The sequence below is a fragment of the Rhinatrema bivittatum genome, chromosome 6, assembly GCF_901001135.1.
Source record: "Rhinatrema bivittatum chromosome 6, aRhiBiv1.1, whole genome shotgun sequence".
Lineage (NCBI taxonomy): Eukaryota > Metazoa > Chordata > Amphibia > Gymnophiona > Rhinatrematidae > Rhinatrema > Rhinatrema bivittatum.
The window spans coordinates 171964181-171982952 of NC_042620.1; the positions used below are offsets into that span (position 1 = coordinate 171964181).

An 18772-nucleotide genomic window follows, 5' to 3' on the forward strand; every position below is an offset into this window, starting at 1 on the left:
ACAGTTATACATATTTCCCTGATGTTTTTCGAATTTCACAATTGCATAGGAAGCGATTCTTGCAGCTAAAACCGAAAGTTATAGCGATTTGAGCTACTTTTTCCTCGAATACCCATGTAAATGCTTGGTAACGTATAAAAAAATAGCTCTGTCCCTGTTAACCCATTATATCTTGAAACGTTTGTTGATAAGGTTGTGGGACAGGTATTGTAGGATAGAATAAAATATAATTTGCTCCTTCTGTGTTCTAATATGTTGTAATAAGATCTAGATATGGCTGTGTCTCCCCCCATAATATGGGCTAGAATGGATTTATGAAGGTTTGTTTTTTTTGTATTTGTTATTGCTTTTCCTTGATTATCATTATTCTTGATTTATTTCATTTGATGTAAATGAATAAACCTAATGCATATCTAACTAAATAAAAAAACCAAGAAATATGTGGTATTTTATAAATTGTGAAGCTCCCGCCGCATAATTTATAAAATGCTAGCATTAATGTCTGAATGCCCACTTATAGTGGTAAATGCTGTACACAGATAGCTTTGAAAGTTAGGCTCAAATCTATCCACGGTACAGCATTTACATGGATATATGGAAGTATGGTCTCTTTAGCACTTCATGCTGACTCCCCACCAGTTTACCCAGATCTCCCACCCAAAGCTGCAGACAACAGACTAATCTGATTTCCCTCGTGTGAATCAATTAGTTGGTATAAAAGTGTTCAAAAACATTCAGTAATGTATACTTGTAAATCTTGTACAAAATAGCAGCTTCCCCATGTTCTTCTGAAATCTGCCCTGGAAAGCCCCTCGCCTGCCCCTTTATTCCCTAATAGAATGAGTGCACAAAATGGAAAATATGCCTGAACTCTCAACTTTTATAAAATGATTTAAAATAAACATAAATGAATAAATATAGCAAATATGTGCATACCTGCTACTTACATGCACATCTGCTATTTTTACATGTGAAAACAATTTGAAAATGTACTCCTAAGGTTTGCTTCCACATATGATATCATGTAGACCCACTTCTTGTAACAATTCAGAGAAAGGAAGAGTTTTCAGGAAATTATTTGTTCATACTTGGGTATTTCATCATCATCATTTATGGCATGCCTTTCCAGCCAGGGAGTTCAAGACATGTTCCAGATAGAAATATTAACATAGTGCAGCATAACAATTTAGTGTAAGGTTCATGTAAGATACAGGTAGAATTATCAACATAGGACAGCACAGCAATTTTGTGTAGGAAACACATTAACAAAGGGTGAACTTTCCTGTGGAATTATAATATTTAGGTAGCATTGCTGAAGACAGGTGCATTGTATAGCTAGTAAAGTATGGGTGGGTAGTATAGTATATACAATGTCTTTAGTAATTAGCATCATAGGTTTGGAGCAAGCCTGTTACAGATAAGGTTGTTGAGATAATTCCTCAAAGTGTTTATCTTGTGATCTGTTAAATACATATAATCAGTCTTGTGGATTTATGTAAAGCACTGCTGGAGAGGGGTACATTATGTAATGTATAAACAGTATAGTGCACTTCATACTTCTGTATAGGTGGGGCTATATGCAGAGTCTTTGATAGGAATGGAACGAGTAAACGTTAATCAGTTGTTTACTCTTTAGAAAAGTGCAAAGACCAGGGGACACACAATGAAGTTACTAGGTAATACATTTAAAACTAATAAGAGAAAATATTTTTTACTCAATGCATAATTAAGCTCTGGAATTTGTTGCCAGAAGATGCGGTGAAAGTTATTAGTATAGTTGTGTTTAAGAAAGGTTTGGACAAGTTCCTGGAAGAAAAGTCCATTAACCATTTTTAAGGTAGAATTGCAGAAATCCACTGCTTATTCTTGGGATCCTATCAGGTACTTGTGACCTGGCTTGGCCACTGTTGGAAACAGGATACTGGGCTTGATGGACCTTTGGTCTGACTCAGTATGGCAAGTCTTATATTATGTCATGTCATTGGTTGGTGCAAAAAGATTCTTCGAAGAGCCGTGTTTTTCACCAGTTTTCTGAAGGATGTGATATCTGGGATCTGTCTGATGTGAGGTGGTAAGGAATTCCTTAATGTCAGGACTGAACCTGCAAAGGTTTTCTTCCTGGTGCTGGTGAAGCTCATTGTTTTAGAGGATGGCACCTCCAGTCATTCCAGGCTTGTGAGTGCAGAGGTCAAATAGGTAAATAGGGAGTCAGAAATCTCTTGAGGTAAGTCGGGGCTATGTCTTTGAGGGTTTTATAGGCTAAGACTAAGAGTTTGAATTTGGTATGGTATAGTGTCCAGAACCAATGTAAAGTTTTAGGGATGTGCTTTCAATTTTAACAAAATTGTCTATTTCACTTCATTTCATTTGTAATACAAAATGAGGGCAAATTTGCTAAAATTTTGTTTTTTTCCAACTTTTATTTTAGTGTTTATGTTTGCCATTAGTGCGTACTATTTGCTGTTAGAGAAAACTCAAAATAGTGTGCACTAATGGCAAATAGCACGCACTAAAACAAAACCTGAAAAAAGAATCCTAATGAAACCTAAAAAGAACAAACCCCCCCCCCCCCCCACAAAACAGCATGAAACAAAAGCAAACGGAAAAAAATCTTGATGTGCACCCCTATAGGATTTTCAAAACAGATTACGTTATGAAATTACTTATTCATACTTCTTGATCTGATTTTGTAATTTTGGTTTCTGAGGCTATTTATTTGAAATGAACAACTCTTGGTTTAGATATACTAATGGGTTCTTCCCATTTTGATGGCAGTTTTCAAAGCCAGTTACTTGGGTAAATTCACTGTCCAAAAACTGTTCTCTTTTAAGCAGACTTAAAAGTATACATGGGGTTCTATAGCATTCATGTCTTTGGCCAAATAAAGAAAGGCATTCCTGGGGACAGGTTTTGAGTGGGATTAGAAAAAAATGTGCATAGATTGTATTTTCAAATCTACATGCTTTAATTTCCATTTAAATCTTATCTGCATAAAAAGCAGGTTTAAAAGTGTGCATACTTTTTCCCCATGGCAATTTTCATAGAAAAAGCACACAAGTACACTCCACTTGAAAATTAAGTACAAGATTGTACCTGTGGACACTGCACTAAGTTGAAAATTGCTTCCTCTTACATTTCCTGGCTTGTAGGATGACCCCACAAGCCTATGCACTTACCCTAGGACCCAACGATGTTGCACTCCTCTTCATGGCAGCAAGAACACTGCTGCCTGCTGCCCCCAGAATTCCCCATAGGCGTGCACACACGGCACGCACCTACTCTCAAAAGTCCTTCAGCTGGAACCAGCGCTCATAAATGACATCACGCGGTTGGGTATTTAAACCCCAGCTGTGCAACGAACACACGCCTCATGAACAGGTGGCCTACATCGTGTGGTTAGAATTGGTTGCTGCTTCTTCCTGCTTCCTGTCCCTCTGCCTGTCTCGTCTCTTCAGCCCAGCCTGCCTTGTCTTATCCAGCCTTTGCCTTCCTTCCTGCCCTTCTATGTCAGTGCTTCTCCTTGTCTCCTCCGCCTGCTCTCAGAGAGACTTCTGGATCTGACCTTTGCCTGGACTTTGATTATTCTTGCCTGTAGCCTGCCTCTGACCCTTGCCTGGATATTGATCATTCTTGCCTGCTGCCTGCCACTGACTCTAGCCTGATACTGGACTACACTCTTGCCTCCTCCTTAGAGACTCTCGCCTAAGACCTGCTGGCCCCCAGAACCCAAGGGCTCAAGCTGAGGGGAAAGGGGTTGGTATAGGTGAAGCTCCTGATCCGTCTCTTCCTAGTGTAGATCTGCCGGCTGTTGACAAGGACCTATGAAGCCTTCCTTGTACGTTGCGGGAACCTTACTACAGCACAAGGGTCCATGAATCTTACAGTCCTTTGCGTCTACTGGAAAAATGTTTAGTGCATCTAGCCCTAAGACAGCAAGATAGAGGATAAAATGCCCAAGCTGTTATCTTTTCATTATGCACTTTAGGCCCAATTTTAAAAGGGCCACACACGTAAAAACTGAGGGTTATGCGCATGGCCAGGCATGCATTTTAGAATGGGCCTGCCCACATGCGTAACCCCTGTTACGTGCAGACGTGCCGGGCCCTGCAAAAAGAGCGGGCCAGGAGCGTGGTCTGGGTGGGGAGGGGTGGAGCGGCTGCTGTCCCAGGGAAGCGGGCCGGCAGCTGGCCAGTGCACAGAGTTTACTTCTGCTCCTGAGTAGCAGTAAATATGAAAACAAAAAAAGTGGGGATAGGTAGGGTTAGTTTAGGGGTCGGGGAGGAGAAGGGAAAAGGGAGGAAGGGTTGGTAGGGCTAAAGGAAAGTTCCCTCCCAGTCCACTTCTTAATTGGAGTGGACTGGGAGGGAACTGGGAAAAGGCTTGATCGCGTCATCGCACATACTTTCGAAAATCCACCCCCCCATGGCATGCATGTGCATGTGGACATCATATTTTATTATATATGTGCGCCGACACGCTCATGTTATAAAATGATTGCGTCTATGTGCTTGCGCCGGGACATGCGCACACTCGTTTTAAAATCTACATTTTTATGCAGAGACAAAGTAAAATATCAGTCACCTGAGGAAGTCCTTAATTCTCTCTTTTTCCAACCAACCCTGCCAACTCTTTTCTTTCTTCTACTCCCTTCCCATCCCTACTCAGCTCCTGTACTTTCATTTCTTACTCTAACAGCCTTCTAAACTTTTTCATACAGCAAATCTTCAATATTCCATCTTCTATCACGCTGTCAGTGTTCAGCCTCTTCAAAATTGTCACTTCTTCATCTTTCTCCTTTCTTTTCAAGATGCTCCTGATATCTGCAACTATAAACCTAACAACTTCCCTTATGATCCAGGAACAACCTCAGTCATTCTCATCAACCTAAAGACTTTTCTTCTTTCATTCTATCTTCCTTCAATACATCCCCTTCATCTGGCATATTTCTTGACTTCTTCAAGACCACAGTTATATACCGTATCTTGAAAAGCCCTTTATGGACACTAATATTATCGCTAACCATAGACCGATCTTTCTTCTTCCATTTCTAAAATTTTACAGTGGGTGGTACATCAGCAACCTTTTGACTTTCTCCTGATATTATTAATCTATTTCCATGTAGTTTCTGGCTGCTTCACTGCACTGAAACTGCATTCTTCTGAAACTGCTCTTCTCCACTTTTTTAATCATCTCACTCTCACCTTTTCTTGTCACCCATCAATACTCTTTATCCTTCATAACCTCTCTGTAGTTTTTGATACTCTTGGTCATTCTATCCCATTATCTACTCTTTTTCCTCTTTGACTGTTCATACTTGGTTTTCCTCCTATCTGTCCTTTACTATTCTTGATAACTCCTACTCCTTTCCCCCCTTGCTTTTTAATACCCACCTCCTACTATATCTGCACAATGGTCTTGTCATTTTGTTTTTCCGCTGTGTCTTTATGGATACGTTCCCACTTCCTAATGCTCAGTCTGTCCGGGCTTTCTTTCGGTTCTCAGGCCTCCTTTCTCCAACCAACTCAATAAAAAGACACTGCTCCTGATACCCTCTCCTCTCTCTCTTCAATCCCATCTCTCTGTACTTCCAGCTATCCGATATCATTAGAATTCACTCGACTCTGAATCTGATGCTTGTCATCATACTGCACCATGCTGTTTTTCTCTCACTTGGAGTACCATCTCTTCACTGGTCTCCCAGATACCACATGCTAGCCTGTTCAACTCATTCAAAACTCTGCTGCCCATTTGCTCTACTGTATTCTATTCATTGACTCCCTATCAAATATCAAGCAAAGATCAAACTCCTACCTATCAACTACAAAGGCAATATTTAAAGTCTTTGTGTGAGTAACTTTTTGATTTACATGCACTTACATGCACAAAAGCCAAGCTTTGAATACTTTTCCCCAACGCTTAAATTTTGTGTGCGGAAAATTTACCCATACAAAAGAAGCATCAATCGAAGTGCTCTGGGGCAGGCTTAAATTTACCCGGTGAGTTTGCATATTCTGCGCTGTCTGGGTAAAACTGCATGGGTAAGTCTGATTGAAAAAAATCATAATTTTAATTTTACCTGGATAGAGTTAAGCGTATAACTTTATCTGCATATATTCAGTGGAAGACTCCTGCGCGCAAGTCCTGTTGAATATCCAGGACAAGTTACATGTGTAACTTTACCCGGATACATTTTCCTCATGCCTCGTCACTGAATACTGACTTCTAGAAGTATATTCATGATTTTGTTCCTATTTACTTCTCATTTCTTCTAGTCCATTACTGACTCTCTTGCTTGCTTTGTTCTCTGTCACCATAATAATTGGCCTGGACCTCATTGCATGTCTGTGGTTCAGGGTACCTATTTTGGACTGCGCTCTGGATTGTTTTCATTGTTCAGACTGTGGTTTGGATTAGTTACATCTGCTGGACTGAAAATTATGGTGATTTTTTTTTTTTTTTGTAAATTATATACTTATCTCAAAATGTTGTACAGGTAAGCAGTGATCCCCTCTAGTGGAAGGCTTCATCTGCTGATAAAATACATCTGCTGAAGGAGCTTTCTACTGTAGGGATTATTATGGACTTGGACAATATTTTGAGATAATTATAACATTTACAACCCCCCCCCCTAAAAAAAAATACCAAAACATCAGATACCTCCATAATTTTCAGTGTAGCTCATGGAAACAATAACTGTAAGTTTTAACACCATATCAACTTAACTAAAGTAAATTATGATAAAGTAGCTAATGTTCTCTAGGGTATATGCTGTAGAAATGTTAACAGGGTTTCTATCAATTTGATTAATTCAAAGACATTTGTATTTATTACTTTATTAATTTTTTTTCTTTTCATTACAATAAATGATTATATTTACTTTTATCTATTTATTTATTTAAATCTTTTCTATACCATCGTTTAATAATGTACCATCGCAACGGTTTACATAGAGGCACGTATATTTAGTTTGGTTAAAAAATGTATCTATGAAAGTGCCATTACAGTGTCGGTACATGCTTATATAAGTTATAAGATAGGTGACATAGATCTAGTCATACAAGAATGTGCTTAAACTGAAGTTCTCTAACATTATCATTTGAGTATAAAAAAATAAAAGAACCTTGTTCTGTGTTTCTTATTCTCCGTTTTCATTGTAAAATGCTTTTCTGAATAGCCATGTTTTTAAGCTTTTTTTGAAGAGTTTTGGATCACTTTGTAATCTTGTTTCTAGTGGCAATGTGTTCTATAATGTTGGACCAGCCAAGGATAGTGCTCGCTCTCTAACTTATTTATTTTATTTATTTATTTATTTATTTATTTATTTATTTATTAGCTTATATATCGACATTTGTGAGTACATCATGCCGGTTTACAATATAACTGAAGGAGGAAAATACAAAAAACCAGGGTGGGGGGGGAGGGGAGCAGATAGGAAGAGAGAAGGGGCGAGAAAAGAGAGGGAAAAACAGGAAGAGGAGAAAAGGAACAGAACCTGATGTTAGTTTTGCTGTCTTTACTGAGGGGATGGTTAGTAGATCTTTATTGGCTGATCTCAGATTTCTCTGGGGTACATGTAAGCGAAGCGCTGTGTTTAACCAGTCAGCTTTTTCTTCACTAAGGCCTGATTTTCAAAAGCATTTAGGTGCTTAAAACTAGGTTTTACACGTGTAAATGCACTTTCTCTGTGCAAGTGGGCTTTTGAAAATTGCTACAATATATGCCACTGAATTGTCCATAGGTTTCACCCATATTAAATGAACTTAACACAGGTAAATGGCTTTTAAAAATTGCTAAATATAGAGAAGGAGCAAAGCTGCACTCCACAATTAATATACACAATCCCAAAGGAGTGCAAGAGTACTATAGGTCCAAGAGTTGTATCATCAAATGTTTATTTTAAACGTTCAAATTAATTGATGCATGGATTAAAAATAAGGAGTGGTTCCGTTTGAACGTTTAAAATAAACATTTTGATGATACAACTCTTGGACCTATAGTACTCTTGCACTCCTTTTAAAAATTGCTGCAATAATAGGCTACTATTTTCAATTTTTATGTGTAAATCCTTTGAAAATTACCATCTTGCAGGTGAATTTTTAAACTATTTGTTTTGATGCAAGATCCCCTTGGTACATTTACTCAGCCTCGGAGGGAACTTTCCTTCCACCTCCCCCCACCTTCCCCTCCCTTCCCCTACCTAACCCACCCCCCCGGCCCTATCTAAACCCCCCCTACCTTTGTCGCAGAAGTTACGCCTGCTCGAAGCAGGCGTAACTTTGCGCACGCCGGGCAGGCTGCCCGGTGCCATGTTCCGGTCCGGGGGCTGGTCCGGAGGCCGTGGCCACGCCCCCGGAATGCCCCCGGGCCAAAACCACGCCTGCGGCACCGCCCCCGGATGACGCGCCAACCGCGTCAAGCCCCCCGATGTGCCCACCCCAAGAAAGCAACGGGACTTACGCGTGGCGCGCGCAGGGCCATTTTAGAAGGGTTACGTGCATACCTTATGCGTGTAACCCTTTTAAAATCCGGCCCATAGTTTTGAAAATGCAAAACTATGTCTTGTTGCTTTCCCCACCCTAACCCCAGCTCAGAGAAAGCCTCCAATCAACACAGTTAAAAGTATGTGTAACCCTTACTGTGAATTCCCACTCTGACATACTAATACAAATTGGGTACCTGAATGCAATCCACTTTGAAGAGGCTGAAAGGTGGAATATAAATCAAATAAATAAGACTTCCACAAATTGTGCAGATCATCACTAGGGATCTCTTGTTTGCTTGAGAGTTAATTCCTCCATCAGACAAGCAGAAGAGTGTGGTTGAAGTCATTTCCATAGCTAACTGAGCTCTGAATAAAAGACCATGGGAGGACCCTAATCTTATTTTTGTTTGGAAAAAGGTGAGAGATTTATCTAAATATTGTACTTGGTGCTTGCTTTACCAGTGACATAAGTGCATTTATTGTGACTAGGTTTCAGTGGTAAATACTTTCTTTCCGTTTCAGTGTTTTTCATTGCTGCAGCATGAAACGTTTTGACAATTCTTTATTGATACTGCCTTGCATTGCTCTTTGTAAGAAAAATATGGGTTGAAACGCATAATGTGTTAGATTGCAATGTAAAGTAGTTTATCATGCATGTTGCTCCATCAGACAAGCAGAATTAGTACAGTGCAGCAAATAGGAAGGCACAATTGGTAACTGGCAGTGGGGGCAGGGAGCATGTGCTAAAAATCTCCCTCTTATAAATTGTTCACCTTTGGCAACTTTGTTTGTTGACTTGTTCAAAAGTGCAGCCAAAGTTCCATCTTGAAGAATCCTGGTAAACGTGAGAAGGCTGCTGATTGGTGTTATATTTTTCCCCTTCTCCCTGTAATTACCTCTTTCCACCCGGGGACCTTCAAATGCTAAGTGAGAGAGGGCTACATACGCATATGCATTACCCGTATACAGGGTGCACAACTTTTAGACGGCCTATTTGCTAGGTAAATAGGCACTTATCTAGGTAAATAACTTTTGCAAATTGTCCTCTTATTGATTTGCTTATGCTAGGGAGGCATTTAAGGCTGGCACTCAAATTATCGGCATTCTCTAACGAAGCATGCATGTCTGCAACACTTTTCTATACTTATTTCCCTATTTTTTTTATGTAAGCATCGTTTTTATGCAAGTGCTTGACTTTGATTTTTACATATTCAGCTAACAGCTAATAGCTCTAGATTCCAGTGAAACAATGAACTTCCTCTTTTTCCAATTTTTGAGTCATGCATGTGGGACAAATGTCAATAAAGAATGCAAGAGCAAGGTTACAGCCCAAATTATATAGCACTAGCCTTTATATTCGACATTATTTTGTCTTCTATACTGTGTATAGCGCTATAAAGCAGTACTCTTCCCAAAAACTGAGTATTTCAATAATGCTACTATTGAAGGTTTCCGATATCATAACCACAAAAGCAAAAGCACATTAACCAGGCTCATACCATGCCACACAAAACACTGCCATTGCAGTTGCAGACTCTCAGGGTGATGAAAAAAAGCAAAAAGAAATCCACAACTTCAAGTCAGTAACTAGGGCATTGCTCATTATCTCCATCACCAACAGTCTTAGCTTCTTATTATATAGGAAGGAGGCAACGGCAGCACCCAGAGTGGATTCAGGCCCTATTTTCTCTTTTGATCTTACCTTTGTGCTGAAGAAGTGCAAGAGAAAGATGAGGATATGAGAGCATGGACAGAGATGAGGTCACACCACACAGAAACACACCACAAATGGAGAAAAATGAATCGGGCGATGCATAGCTGAAAAGAACCACAGGTTATCAAGTCACTGGTCAAGCTTAAAAACACAAAAGCAATGTCTTTAACACTTTTGCCACTTCCTCTGGAATTTCACTTTATGGAAAATATTGTACTTTTGACACCAGTTACATTTTGAGGTGAGTTATAATTTTTTTAAAAACTTTTAATAATTGTAAAATATTTTTATACTTTTAATCTTACATAATCCCATAGGAAACAAAGCAATTCAACTCAACAAATCAAGCATTACAAGCACATGATCTGATTAAAGTAGCAGTTCAGTCCTGGTGGATGCTTTTTACAGTATGTCAAAACTCAAATGCTTGCCATGGAGCCACTGAAGAGGTGCAAGAACATTTGGTAGGACCACTTTCCTCCACACTGCCTTTCATACATATTGATGAGCTTCCCATGCCGACTCCTTTTGAAACCTTCACTGATGCAATGGCTGCTCTAGACTGGAGCCAGAAAAGTTGTGGACCCACTCACAAAGTTGGCCACACACTAAATTTAGCTTTTCTAAATAGGAATTATTTTGCTATGGAAGTCCCAAAGATATCAATTGTGCCAGTACCACGATGTGATCAGTTCCTCATTTCCTTCTCCATTCAAATAAATTTCACTATTCAACCTACTGTGAATTTTAAAAATAGCTGTAAAAAATGTGGGCTGATTGATGTTGAGAATTTAAAAGATATATTTCCACCTGCCCTTGAGAGGATTAACTGCTGCAATATTGATACAACTACCTCTAAATGGGATTCCCAACTCTCAGAGTACTGCATGAATTAAGTTCTTTTCACATAGTTGAATGCAAAAAAAAAATTCTTATCCTTGAGAACCTTGATATTCATCTGACTTAAAAGAGAAATGCGTACTTAGATGTGCTGAATGTAAATGGAGGAAAAATAAATCAGTCTCTAACCTTGAAATATATAAACTCTAACTAGACAAATATAGAAATGTAACAAATAATGCAAAGAAGGAATATTTTTCCAGCAAGATGCATGGAACTAATTATAATTTAAGAGCTCTGTTTTACACCGTTGAACGGCTCACTAGATTTAGCCACAATAGGCATCACAATTTGACTCCCCTTATCTAAATTTTAGTGTGAGGATTTTGCAAACCTTTTATACAAGACTGAAAATATTTGTAAACAATATCCCACAGTCCCAGATGCATTCTTTGCACTAGATACTAAATAGGACTAATTGGGGCAGTTTTCTCCTGTATCTTTCACTGAAATCCAACAAATAATTGCCAAAATGAACACTCCTTTTTGTGCTTTAAGTCACATTCCTATAACTGCCTTGAAATGTTATTGTGAAGATATTTCTTCTGTGATTTCTAAAATTATTAATCTATCTTTTGCTAAAGACAATTTACCAGAATCGATTAAAAAAAGCTATGGTAAGACCCATCTTAAACAGTCATTCTGTGGATGCTGATTCGCTCTCTACTTAGAGGCCTGTATCATCTCTGTCATTTTTAGAAAAGGTTATTGAAAATACAGTGCGTTTTCACATGGAGAGAGACTAGCTATAAGGCCCTTATAGTACGTAGGTATTTATACCTCTATATGAGGCCCACCTAGTACCTCAAGGTGAGGTTTAGGTTTTAGTGTAGGTATTAGGGGCCACTTTGACATTCAGAGTGAAATGTACAAACAGAACAGTACACTCTTGTGTCAAATTGATGACGTTTGGAGTGAGGAAACTCACACAAAGATGAGATTTGCACAATGATGGACACTCTACCTGGGTTTTGATAAATCCAGGTCTATGTTTGATGTCATTTGGTGAGGGATTGATATATTTATCTAGGCTTACTCAATCTAAAAATTTGCCAGATTTTATATTTAAAAACATTAATATCCCTGTGAATACCTTCTATTGTGATTTGGGAGTCCTACCCTTGACATGAAACTTTCAAACAATTAAAACAGATTATTACAAACTGTGTTTGTCACAATATTAAAACCCTTTTCCAGAATCGGGCGACTTTAGAATGGTTCTTCAGGTGTTGGTATTCTCTGGCACTGATTATTGTAATTCTCTTATGTTTAGGCTTCTAATGTCTAGTCTCAGACCTTTGCAGCTTCTTCGGAATGCCACTGCTCATTTACTGTCTGGACGGTCTAGATATGACCATATTACACTCATATTATCAAGTTTACATTGGTTGCCTATGTTCTACAGAATCTATTTTAAAGTTCTGATGTTAATTCATAAAGTCTTGAAATGTAATGTTCCTTGGCTAGGGACTACATTACACTTGCACACTCACCACAGTGTACACTGAGATCAGCTAACCAGAGCATGCCATCAATTCCCCAGGCACACCTTGGTTTCCATAGCTGGCCCATATTATGGAATTCTAATCCTAAAAACTTGAGATTGTTATCAGATACAAATATGTTTTAAAAAGCACTGAAAGCTTATTTAAGCAAGCATTTGAATTAAACCTTGAGCAGTGAATTGTGATATTTCTATCTGCTTATTTGATAAGATCAGAAATATGTGTTACATACCTCTGGTATACTGAAAAAGCTGCAACTTAGTTAATGCGTGGCAAACATAAATCACTGGTCAATACATATTGATGGAATACTTTTTTTGTAAATAAAGTCACATCAGTGGCACACACTCATTAAGGGAATTGTGATACATGGTGTAGAAGCAAGGATCCTGACACGGCCGTGTTTCGCATCAGGGCTGCATCAGGTAGAGATGTGAATCGGAACCAGAATCGGATCCGATATCAGTTCCGATTCACATCTCTATAGATGTGAATCGGAACCAGAATCGGATCCGATATCAGTTCCGATTCACATCTCTAGCATCAGGGGGACCAGACGTTCCATATATCTATAAACCAGAAATAATAAATTACATATAGTATTGAGCAGGATGGCGAGCACCAGACTTGAACATAGTAAACTTTTTAACAACATGCTGAGGACGAAAAAGGCAAGAGGAAAAAAGGAAAAAACAGAGGGGAAGGGGTGATGGGGGAAGGAGAATAAAGGGAGAAAAAGAATGATAGGAAGAAGCTTTTGAAACAACAAAGCAGGCAGATGAAATATTAAAAATTTAAAAAATTAAGAAATTAACTCATTTTGTGAACCAATGGGGTAGGGGTGGGGTAAAAAGGAGGGGGGAAGGGGGTGAAGTGGGAGGGAAAAAGGGGGAAAAGAGGATAGGAAAAAAGGGAGGAGGGGGAAAGGGAAATTGTGATTGATATACCTTAAATACAGGAGCTTTTCAATGGAAACAGAATTTGTTAAACAGCATGTTGTTAAAAAGTTTACTATTTTCAAGTCTAGTGCTCGCCATCCTGCTCAATAGTATATGTTATTTATTATTTCTGGTTTATAGATATATGGAATGTCTGGTCCCCCTGGCGCAACCCTGATGCGAAACATGGGGTCCTTGCTTCTACACCACGAACCACAATTCCCTTAATGAGTGTGTACCACTGATGTGACTGTATTTACAATAAAAGTATTCCGTCAATATATATATTGACCAGTGATTTATGTTTGTTACGCATTAATTATATTTATGTTTATGTTAATAATTTAACTTTTATTAATGTTATTTAGCTTTTTGCTTTGTTTAAAATTATTTCATTATTGACGTTTAAATGTATTAGACTAAGGAATTTTACTTCCTGTTTATTCTGTTTCATTGTAAACCGGTTTGATATGCATTTTATGCAGGAAAATCGGTATAAAAAAACTAAAAATAAATAATAAATTAATTAATTACATTGCATTTTCTCCATATGTGTGTGCTGCTTACTCCGCCCTCTCCGTATACTGAAAAAGCTGACAGGTCAATTTTAAAATCATTACTCATGCAAAAAATGCCCACGTACATGCGTGAGCAACTCAGATTTTAAAAAGCTGCAAAATATGCGCATATTTACATATGTGTGCATGAGGAATAAGAGACAGAAATGGGGCGGGGTGTGGACATTCTAGGGTGGGGCCAAGGCATGTGTATAACTCCGAATTTTAAAAACAGAAGCCCAGCACGCACACTAATTATCCATGTAACTTTACTGCTGCTCCCGAGGAGGATCAAGTCTGTAGTTCTCAAGTTTTAGGGCTTACAGGACAGGATGAGCTGTCCAGGTCAAATGGGGAGAGTACAGGATGAAGAACCAGAGGAGTCTGAAAGACCTCGCTATTAACTGGACAAACTGGTGGACTAATTAGAAAACTGACAATGTGCCTCTCGTGAGCATGTTTTAAAATTTGCTGATATATGCACATGAAAGCCAACATGGTCCTATTGAAGACACGAGGTGCTAGCAGTGCTTGAGTAACTTCTTAAAATTAGGTGCATTCTTACGTATGGTTGGTGCATTTTAAAATATACATGCGTAAGTGCACGCATGATTACAAATTCTAGCGTATTCTCACTCGTGCACCAATAGTGCACATGCACTCATTTAAAATCAACCTCCAAGAAAGCAACAAGAAATAAGTTATCATACTGTCAGAGGTGTAGGCAAAAAAAATGGTTATATTGAAAAATCAATATAAGGAAGCAGTACAGTATCATTATTTGTAATTTTAGTTTTGCTTTTGGACTTATGTAACCTTGTTTTCTATATGATTTAAGATATGTTTTTATTATGTGAGCCGCCACGATCTTGGGAGTATAAGGCTCATAAATACATTTTAAACTCAATTAAATTATAGTAAATATGTTCAGCCTCCATGTGCTTTAATTCAGAGCTATTCTTCTGTGACTGCCAAGTAAGATCAAATTAGTGCCCACAGTGATAATGGTTTTATTGATGTTGAAACTTGTCCACTGGGAATTCAGTTTATTTTATAAAAGCTACTTAATGGTCATCACCTGATAATGACTCTTCAAGGCCCTAGTTTTAAAAGTTTTTCAATGTGTATATATCAGAATTAATAAATGCATGCTCACAAAACAGACACTAACCATCGCTACTTTCAACAGAAAATTAGTTTCCCCCAGAGTCTACTGTACATTCTGAGCTTAAAATACATTTTCAAAACATGCACAACAGTAGTGTGCAGTGAGTTTGATGGTATGGCATTCAGCTACCCACCTCTCTGGCTCTTTCTCATCTGTCACCCCCTCCTCCCATCATTGCTCTCATGCTCTCTTTCCCCCTATATTCCCCATCACTCTGTTCAACCAATCACCTCCTGCTTTCTCTCATCTACACCCCCTTCTCTGGCTCTCTCTCATGTCACCCATCATCCCTATTATCTTCTCTCATGCTTTTTCCACATCGCTGATCACCTCTGCACTCCCTTTCCCATATCTTGGCAAGCCCTATGGCTCTCTCACATCTCCTCCTCATTCCCTCTGAAATTCTCTGGCCCATCATCCCCTCTCATGTTTGCTCTCCCTTCCCACTCTCTGGCTTTCCCTCTTCTCCTCTCCCCATCCATAATTCATTCCTCTCTGACTTGCTCAACCTCCCACCCCCATCGCTGCTTCTAATGCTCGCTTTTCCCACCTGCACCCACCCTGACTTTTAATTTTTGCAGAACAAGACACAAGCAGTTGGAGTAGTCTCATGTTGCCTCCCGTACTATGTGCACATCTATGCAATCAGAAATATATACAGCAAATGAATGGGAGGAGGCTGAGTGGTGCAGACAGAAAAAAAAAGATGGGCTCCACCAGGTGACTACTCCAGTCCTTGAGTTCAGCTCCTGCAGCCTTCAGTGGCTAGTGGAATGGGCTCTGCCAGCCAACCCTCCTTTCAGTGGCATCTCACAGAATGAGCTCTGCCAGCTGCCCATGATATTTTCTTATCTTCAGCATCTCTTTTGGGGAGTCACAAAAAAAACTTGCCCTAAACTATGGGGAAGGGAAGAAGATAACATTGGATTTACTATCTTAAAGTTTAATAAAAAAACAAACAAACTATGAAGTCACAAACAAACTATGAAGTCACAAACTATGAAGTCACAAATTTATTTAGAACCAAACAGTTGTAAAAATCATTTTCATCATTTCATAACACCTATATGTGAGATATGGCTTCTGGGACTACCAGCTATATATTATGGGCAAGATGCAAGTTGGGAGCTGATATGGGGGAAGTGACTTTACCATCAAGTTCTCCCTGCCCCTGTTGCTAGAAGCCTTTTGTTGACATTCTTGCTTTTGATCTGCCACTGGCCATGCCCCTCTGATGTCACTTTTGGGCTGACCATAAGAACCGGTCTACTCCAGGAGGAGGGTCGCCCCCAGATGGGTCGGTCTCAAAGGGGCAATACCAAAGGAGGTCGCTTCTTCGGGAGTTATCAGGAAGATGAGGGATGGGTTAGGAACATTTTTCTGGTTAGATGGGAATGGTCTTAGGTGTTAGTTGTCTCAATTCCTTGTGAGTGGAGTGGTAGGTAGGGGATAGTTTTTGCCTTAAGTTACTTTGATGGATATGTTATTATATCTGATATTTATGCTATTCTATTTGATGTTTTCTTATTCTATTTATGTATATGTTATTGTACGCTGCCCTAAGTTCTTTTTGGAGGCCATTAAACAAATCAAAAACTAAAATGAAAGTGAAATGAAATACATGCAATCTATCTGCTCAGGAAGCTATCAAATATTTATCATACAAAAGTATGGATGCTATGATTTCCTACTCTGCACAACTTCAACCCCATAATGACTTACCAAAAGTCTACTAAAAAAGGCTCAAATTTGTTTTAAAGTGAAAAGACTGAGTTAAACTGAGCAATAAATAAATGTAAAATATATACGGTATGCCATGCTTTAAATGTATGCGACCATCATGAGCAGTGGGAAGGGTTTTGCATTATTAAAGTCTTCCCTTGGCTTTCACCTCACCTTATTGTGGTAAGGCTTGAGGAGATTATAAAGTTCCCTCAAGTCGTGATCTAGGTCATTGTCTCTCCCCAGGAGGAGTGATCAGGAGGAGGATTAGGAGTTATTGCTGTTGATCTTGGTCATCCTACTGTTAGATTGATCAAGAAGAGAAAAGGATTTTCTACAGATTTTTGTGGATTTTGACTAGTCTGAAAGGAAAGGAAACCCTTGGTATCCAGAAGGACTTGGGTCATTGATCTTTTTGCCTATCAGTCTAAGGCAAGGGTGAAGGAAAAGGTTGAGATTCTTGCTATTCCAATAGGATTTTTCTGGACTGGTTTTAGTGTCTGAAGATTGTTTTGAACTTGAGGATTTTGTCACTGTTTCCCAGTATATGCTGAAATTATACTCAAGCTACCCTACCCTTCAAGGGGAAGGGTTGTTAAACATGGATAGTGGTGCAGAAGGGAGAAGACTAACCAGGAGGAACAAAATAGACAAGGATACTATGATTTTCTTGACACAGTTTTTTACGTTGTTTCTTAGCTTCACAATTCTTGCATAGATTCTTATTTTCAAACTAAAGTAAACTTTCTCCTATGAACACTAATTGGACGCAGTCTATTTCTATTTTTCCTACTTTCTTCAGTATTGAATGGACAATGAGTGGAGTGGCTAATGGTATTGGTAATTTTGATTTCTTTTCTCTTCTTGTCTGATCTTTTTGGGACTCCTGCAATTCTCTTGCCCAGCCTGTGTGAATTCTGGGGTTTTGAGGTGTGGAATAATTGACCATGTCAGGGGTCCAGGAAGTCAAGTGCCCCCTCCCCCCCCCACCAGCAGACCATAGCTCCCCAAATACAGTCAAACAACCAGAGGTTCCACTACATGTATTTTAAAACAAATGTCAAGTGAAGTCATGATGAAAGGAACCACACTAATACGTTTTCAAAACAATATTCCTTCTCACACACAAAGTACTCTAATTTGTTCATATCTACAGCCCCTGACAAAATCATCACTTCTTAATTATGGACAATGAGGAAGAGGAACATTCAACCCCACCACCAAGACACTGCTACATGACAAAAAGTGCAGAAAATCTTAATCTGTCCACAAAGTCACTACTATATACTTCTTACTCAACTACCAGTTGCACACAAACTTCATCTATCTCACTGGCATGCCAGCATTAGATTAAAGGCTATCATTACTCAAAACAGGAATATACTGAACAGCTACTTTGTATTTATTATTGGTAAATACACCAAATTTAATCTGCTGTAACAATGCAATAATGCATTTTCCATTGATGATTCTGTGTGAGATTGTTTTCTAACCCATCCTACAATATCAGAAACAATTATGGATAATATGACATTCAAGTTTTTCAGGGTTGCAAAGTGTCAAATCAGGTAAGTTTATCTGTCAAACAATCCATGAGAAAAACAGAACAGTACTAGTTCTCCATTCACCAACAGAGCTGATGTAGCACGGACAGTGTCATGCTGCATATAACACTGACCTGCCAATGTGTCTCAACCCTGTTTTGAATGGACCACAATTATCTCCATATCTGTTCAATTTCTGGTCTCTCAGTATAGACTGCCAATCAGAGTGCTAATCAATGGCA

The 18772-nt window shown here is 38.9% G+C and overlaps 1 protein-coding gene across 1 annotated transcript in view; it reads right to left on the reverse strand.

The window, feature by feature from the left end:
* UNC80 (unc-80 homolog, NALCN channel complex subunit) overlaps positions 1–18772 on the reverse strand; it is a 437997-nt gene that overhangs the window by 271365 nt on the left and 147860 nt on the right.